The following is an 8,204-nucleotide window of genomic DNA, read 5'->3' as shown; positions in this document are numbered from 1 at the left end:
GTCCAAAAGCCAATACAATATCTTGGAACACCTTTGGAACATGCTAGCCCAAATCTCCATTTTAGACCTCCTTCCCACTAGTCCTGTGTACAAGAACATCCTTGATAGTGCTCTCATAGAATCTCGTATCACTTCAGATATCAACGCTACTAATTTTTGTAATCTTGTTGGACACCTTTCATCCTCATGTGCCCTATCATTCAAACCCACTGACATACCCGTGGTCGAGCCAGATCACACCCTTCCACTTTGCATAGCCATCATGGTATCCAATTTTGCTGTAAAAAGAGTAATGATAGATAATGGATTAGCCTTGAATATTTGTACCCTAAAATTCATAAAAAAAAGATGGGTATACTGAGGTAGATATCATCAGTGAGGTTATCACCATCAAAGCTTATGACAACTTGGAAAGAACCATAGAAGGAACTATTTTGCTGCCAGTCATCCAAGAAACACGCTGCCATGTTATTGATCTAAACCTACCATTCAACATTCTCCTTAGTCACCCATGGATTCATGCCATGAAAGCCATTCCATCCACTTACCATCAGTGCATCAAATTTTCGCATCAAGGCACTGAGGTAACCATCCATGCCAATCTAGAACCCTTTTCTTACTGCAATGTAGTTGAAGCTTCATATGCAAACTATTGCCTTGGAATTGATATCGGCATAGCCATTGCTAGCTCATCCCACACTTATAATGACCTAGAAACCATTGTCGCCTCCACCCTATCCACCGTGAAGATCAATAACAAAGGCTGTGGAGAGTATAGTCTGTTAGATGCATTTGTTGTCAGGGCACTCCCACTTGATCCACATGCCCATGGATGACTAACATATCACAAAGCTAAGGAGATTCCACCTCCTTGATAAAAATAGTTTGGCCCAACGACCTTTGTATCCTCAAAAATCCCTCTTCATGAGGAGCTCAATTCAGATATCAATAATTGGTTACATAAGGATGCACCTCCAAGAAATCAAGCACACCTTGATCACTTTAGCCAGAAGTATCCCCAAGAACATAAGCTCATCACTGATAAATGGAACTATCAAGGTGGTGGTCTAGGACTAAATGAAATAGGCATGCAGTGCCCCATTGAAGCACACAAGTGGGAAACAAAGTCAGGTCTTGGCTTTGGCATACCCACAACTCGGGGCACCAATACGAATGGTCATGCTTTTTTGAACATTCACCGTGACCTTGTCAAAATCGAAGACATTCTTGAGGAAATTGAAAAGAGAGCCTACGATGATATCCCAGACCAAATCTTCCTCGGAGACTTTTTTCTCCAAGAACTATCCATCCATTTCATTGACCTACCACTCGCCCATCCACAACTCATAGATTGGGACCAACCAAGCATCATACACATTGATGAGTTCACATCAGAGGAAGCACTTCTGAGATTCATGGGAGTTGAAACACCTCACAAGAAAACAAAGCCAGACTCAGCATATATCTACAAGTTGGATCCAAAAGCATATTTTGGAGAAAATCCCCAATCTAGTTTTGATACACCCAAAATTGGAACTAAGATGAATCTGAGACTAGCTAAGGTAGAGAAGAGAGTCCCTCAAAAGGAAAATCTAGAGTCAGAAGTAGAACATGAGGATTTAGCATTGCCTCCTCAAGATAATCGACCAGAGGTATCTTCTATTCTAATTGAGGATACTAGAGAAGTCAACATCAGTTCTTCAGAGATCCCTAGACTTGTTCACATTGCTGCATCCCTGTCACAAGACCAAGCTAACCTCCCCTTTGAGGTCTTAAGAGAGAGAATTGGCTGATTTGAATGGTCATATCAAGACATGCCAGGACTTGATCCAAAGCTTGTAGTTCATCATCTTGTAGTTGATCCAAAGATCAAGCCCGTTAGACAAAAGCTTAGAAAAATGCACCCCAAGGTGGCATTACTAGTCAAAGCTAAATTAGAAAGAATGTTAGCTGCTAAGGTTAGCTAACCTATCGACTACTCAGAGTGGATCTCCAACATGGTCCCCATCACTAAGCCTTCCAGTGACAACAAAATCTACACTAATTTCAGAGATATTAACAAAGCTTGTCCAAAAGATGATTTGCCCTTACCCAACATAGATATGATTGTATACCTTATAGCTGGACATGAAATTATGTCTCGCATGGATGGATTTTTTGGGTATAATCAAATCAAGATTATAGAAGAGGATCCCTTGGGGAACCTTTTGCTACAACATGATGCCTTTTGGCCTAAAGAATGCTGGGGCTACCTATCAAAGAGCTATGACAACCATTTTCCATAATCTTATTCATAGCATTTTGGACGATTATGTGGATGATATCTTGGTTAAATCTCACACCTTCATGGATCATCTTGTTGACCTAGAGAAAGTCTTTGATAAGTTAGCCAAATATCATCTCATGCTGAATTCCAAGAAGTGTGTCTTTGGGGTCACATCTGGCAAGCTTCTAGGCTTTATAGTTTCTAAAAGAGGTATAGAGATTGACCTCAAGAAGGTCAAGACTATCTCAGACATCCCTCCTCCCAAGACACTGCGATAGCTTCACACTCTTCAAGGAAAGCTTCAATCTATTCGACACTTCATCTCCCAATTGGCAAATAAGTGTACACCATTTGCACATTTACTGAAGAAGGATGAAAACTTCAAGTGGGATCCTTTATGTCAATGAAACTTCAATCATCTCAAGTAGTATCTCATCAATCCCCCTATCTTGGTTCCACTAGTTCCTGGTCATCCCTTGATCTTGTACATATCAGCAATGCCTACTACTCTAGGGGCACTTCTAGCATAGCTCAATGACTACGGTAGAGAAAGAGCCATCTACTACATCAGTAGAACCCTAGTTGGTTATGAACTCAATTATACTCCTATGGAAAAAGCTTGTTTGGCAGTTGTTTTCTCAACTCAAAAGCTTCGCCACTACATGCTAAGTCATACCATCCAACTAGTCTCCAAGATCGACCCTCTCAAGTATATGCTCTCTAGAACAACACTTACAGGCCATTTGGCCAAATGGGTTATGTTCCTTAGCGAATTTGACATCTAGTATGTGGACAAAAAGGAAATCAAAGGACAAGCTATAGTAGATCACCTAGTTGATGTGCCTCTAGTAGATACATATCCTTTCATCATAGAATTTTTAGATGAGCATATCTATCTAATTGAAGAAGAGCCCCCATGGAAACTTTATTTTGATGGCTCATATACATCTCATGGATCAGGGGCAAGAATATTGTTGGTCACACCTTGAGGAGATTACATTGTAGAAGCCTTCAAGCTACAATTCCCTAGCACCAACAATATAGTTGAATATGAGGCTCTCGTAGCAGGATTAAAGATAGCTGCAGAATGGAACATCACTAAGTTACAAATATTTGGCAATTCTCAACTCATCATCAAACAAGCCCTAAATGAATATCAAACCAAAGATGAGAAGCTATTACCCTACAAAGAGCTAGTTGATTAGCTAACCCATTATTTCACAAAGCATCAATTTACACAAGTGCCTCAAATGCAGAACAAAGAAGAAGACACTATGGCTACTATCGGCTCACTCTTGGAAATTCCCCAAGTAGCTACACAGTATGAGTTTTTAGTTGAGCAGCTCCTCACACCCACCTATGTGAATGAGGATTCAAACCATGTTTGTATCTTGGTTGGTCCCCAATCCCCTTGGTACCATGAGATTCACGCTTACCTTAACGATGGTATCATACCCCCTCACCTCACACGAACCCAATGCCAAAACCTCATCCAAAAATGATCCCGCTATGTTATCATAGAAAATACCCTATATCGTCAAGGTTATCATGATACTCTATCTTAATTTTTAGATGAAAATGAGGGTGTGATGGTCTTAAAAGAATCGTGATGGTCTTAAAAGAAGTACACTCCAGACTTTGTAGTGCCCACACGAGTGGTATTTTCCTAGCATGACAAATCCCTAGAGCAGGCTACTATTGGCCTGCCATTGAAGAAGACTCCTATGACTTTGTTAGAAAGTGTCTCCCATGTCAGCAGTACGCAAATCTCATGCATGCTCTAACACAAGATCTATAGCCTATTGCACCACCTTGGCCTTTCACTTGTTGGGGCCTTGATCTAGTTGGAACTATCACACCTCTCTCATCTGATGGACATAAATGGATAGTAACAGCTATAGACTATTTCACTAAGTGGGCGAAAGTAGTCCTGCTAGTCTCAGCTACAGGAGTTCAGGTTTCCAAGTTCATCTTGTACCACATTGTTTGCCGCTTTGGCATCCCATCCACCATCTTCATCGACCACAGAGGTAACTTTGAAAATCTCAACATGGAAGAACTATGCACTTCCCTCTGCATCCATCACCACTTTTCTAGCCCATATTTCCCACAAGGTAACGGCCAAGCAAAGGTAACTAACAAAACCCTCCTCAAAATCCTAAAGAAAGTTGTCAATGATTCTGGCCGTGATTGACACCTACAAATAAATCTAGCCCTATGGGCCTATCGAACCTCCTTTCATACATCCATAGGAACAACTCCATACTCCCTAGTTTATGATGCTAAAGTTGTACTACCTATAGAGGTTGAACTTCCCTCCTTGCGCATATCTTTGCGAGGGCAAATATCAGATGAAGAATACAGACTAGCTCGGCTCACCCAACTAGATCTCTTGGATGAGAAGTGACAACAAGCCTATGATCATCTCACGGTCTATCAAACTTGTCTCAAAAGGAATTTCAAAAAGAAGGTACTTCCATGACACTTTCAGCTGGGGGACATGGTCCTCAACGAAAACATGAAAGTCCAAGCCGATTGAGAAAAGAAAGGCAAGTTTGAACCTACATGGCTTGATCCTTATGTTGTCACTTCTTCCTTTGGCTTTGGAGCTTATCAGCTATCTACACTGGAAGGAGAACTCTTGAATGATCCTACTAACATCATTCATCTCAAGAAGTTCTATGCTTGAAGATCCTTGGTATACCCAGCTTTTGAAAAATACAAAAAAATAGTAAAGAGAAATAAGCGTCCAATGGTAAAAACTAGGCAATTCAAGCGCCTTGGATAGGTACCTTGGTGAAAACCTGGTAATTCAGGCACCTTGTGTACTAAGACTAATCCTTTCTCTATCACTACCCTATCCCTCATCCATCCACTCACAATCTAATAAAACACCTACTTGTTCCCTTGGTGTCCCGACCAAATATCCAAAATCTAGTGGAGCTTGTAAATACCTCGTGTACAGCTTGTAAATCTTGTACCTTAGCTTGTAAATCATGTAACAAAGCTTGTAACATACCTTGTAAATCTTGTATCATAGTTTTTATATCCAAATCTTGTCTAAAACTTGTACCATATTCCATCTTGTAAATACTCTTGTATCCTAGTTTGTACCCTATCACATGCACACACAAATCCTACTTCACTTAAGCTTTTCAAAAAACCCTCAAAATTATCCAACTATCCATCTATTAAACATTGCAAACATCCAACATACTCTAAAACATTTCCATCTCACCAACCCAAAACATGAACAACCTTCTACATTTGTACCATATCTTGGTCTGTCAGCTTGTACATCCTCTTTAGCATAGTACCATTGAATCTATCTAGCTTTCATGTCAGTTCATCCTTGATCAACATCTTGCACACATCACACAACTCTTGGTTAGCTATTCCAATGCATCCTTTAGCTAGATCTCCTATCACCAGAGTGTCATCCTTCGTAGTTTAGCTTTCCAAGTGCATCACTAATCCAAACCCATCAGCTTAGGTGCTCTCTGATAGATCCTTGTAGGATATAGCTTTCCTCATGTCTGATCTTGGTCCATTAGTACCTCATCCCACCCATCTCATTGGCAAACAATTCTCTTTTGGATTTTTTCTTTCTTTTGATTTGGAATCTTCCCTTTTGGGTCTTGAAGTATCTTTTCCAAATAATCTTTTTCTTCCCTCCTGAAGGTCGCCACAATCTTCCATATCATGGTATACTGCGAATGGGGCAATCTAGGTGTAAGGTCTTGATCAAGTCTTTTGTTTGTTTTTCTTTTCTGCTTGTGGGTTACCCAGTGTCAGTTCCATGTTGCTCCCTCTGGGAATCATGTGTGATGCTGGGGCAATCCTTACATTTTTGTTTTGAGTTAGTCTGTCAGTTCTTTGGATAGTTGGTGACATGGCCTTGATGTTCTTGGTAACCTTGGCAATTAACCAATAGTCCTATAGCAAATCTAGTGCTCAACTATATGGTAGTACTTCTCTTTTAAGTATCCCCCCACTCAAAAGGCTTCAATGGATTCCCTTCATCTCCGTTATCCCCCATCCATATCCAACATATGTCTCTCCTACCCCAGCTTATGCATTCTTTTACATCAATACATCAAGACTTTTACATCAATACATTCTTTCAATGGGTCCACTTTTTTTTTACATCTTCAAAGGCTATCACTTTAGTGATTGGATCTTCTACTATTCTAAATTGTCGATATATGTAGCTATCAGGTTTACCAATGATGTGTTAGGCTTTGATTCCTACAAATCTACCTCAACTCTATCATTTCCACTTGCATCATCATGTACTATCAAGGTGATAGTTATACCTAGTTTTATTTTTGTAAAATTATCCATCTGGCTTGCAATACTTTCCATTTGAGATGGTTTCCCTTCTTTTCCATCTTCTTTCCTTTGATCTATCAAAGCTACATCAATGATTTATATTTCATCTTGATCCATCTTATCACTATCACTTTCAACTTCTTCCCACTGCTCATCAAAAGTAATATCTGCCATCCACTTGTTAAAAAGTGTGTCATCTGGCTAGTTAAATTGCAAAATATCATTTTTCTTCTTGATCACATATTGAGCCTCTTTATCAATATTAACAAAGTCTGGTTCTAAAGAATCAAAGAATAATTGGACCTGCACCAATTCTTCTATTGTGGTTGCCCACCATGCATGTCATGTTTCATTAATGACATTATTCATTCTTAAACAAAATAAATCATCTAATTCTTTGCCCCATTCATATTTATTCTTTAATTTATTCTTCTTATCTAAAGCAAGTGGGAATAAATAAAATTTCTTACTTTTGTACTTATCCAAGTAGCTAACAATTCTTCTTTATAACTCAACTCTCTTATCATCAAATTATGGAAGATCTTTAGCAAGATCATAAGTTATTTCAATGTGTTCATGTGAAGATCTTATAACAGAATAACACAACAATGTAACCTCTTTGCTTCTCTTGCTCCACTTATTGACAATGGGTTTCAAAGACTCATCACTTGCTTTTATTTCCTCCCATATATTTATTACCTTTTACAATTGATCATAGAATAATGGCCATTCAATTTTGTCAACCAAATACATGAGAGCCTTTCTCATATTATCTTCATACTACACATTCAACTCTACATGTAATGCCCATAGTTTACTTTTCTCTTCTTCAAAATCTTTAGCTGTATAGTACTGTGGCCTTTGTGGTGAATTGTGAATCTCAATAAGGGGAGTGGATTTAAAAGGCTCTAATGGTGGGCGAGGGTATGTGATCTTTGGTTTCGAAGACTATCCTCTCATTTTATTTTCAAGTTCAATTCTTTTTTGAACTTCTTTATTATAAGGCTCCAAAACTTTCTCATACTTAGCCTGTAACTCCAACCTTTCCTTCTCATCTCATTATGTAGTGGCCAAAGCTAAGTGAGATGTACCAACATTTAAATGTACAACTTCCATAGGGGTAGTATCCACCACTCTCATTACAATTATATTTCCCATTAGTCGAGTGTCATCTGACTGTGATGAGATAGTCTTGGATCCTTTCCTTAAAGACCAAATGACTAAGGTAGCCTTGTGTTCACTGAAGGTGGCACCTTTTATGTCTTTCTTATTTTGGTCCTGCATGTTTAATTTATTAGAAATAAAATTGAAAACTAGAGCATCTATTATATCTCAATTGGGTAGTGTTATAATATTAGATGCTTTAATCATTGATCTCCCCTCTTTAGGGGTTATATTTTGAAATTTTTGCATCATTTATTCTTTTATTTGATTTTGCATGGCTATCTCCTCCATTTATGGATGCTTTGTTCTTAACTAATTACTTTTCCCTCATATTTTCCAATATTTGCTCTCTATACAAATTCGTAGAAGGCTCTTATTCTAACAAAACTATCATTAGAGAAAAATTCATGACCAGCTTGTTCAATTATAGGATCTAGCTCTT

This window comes from Cupressus sempervirens, chromosome 5 (genome assembly GCF_028749045.1).
Source record: "Cupressus sempervirens isolate cs-2001-9-10 chromosome 5, ASM2874904v1, whole genome shotgun sequence".
Lineage (NCBI taxonomy): Eukaryota > Viridiplantae > Streptophyta > Pinopsida > Cupressales > Cupressaceae > Cupressus > Cupressus sempervirens.
This window is presented reverse-complemented; position numbering follows the sequence as displayed.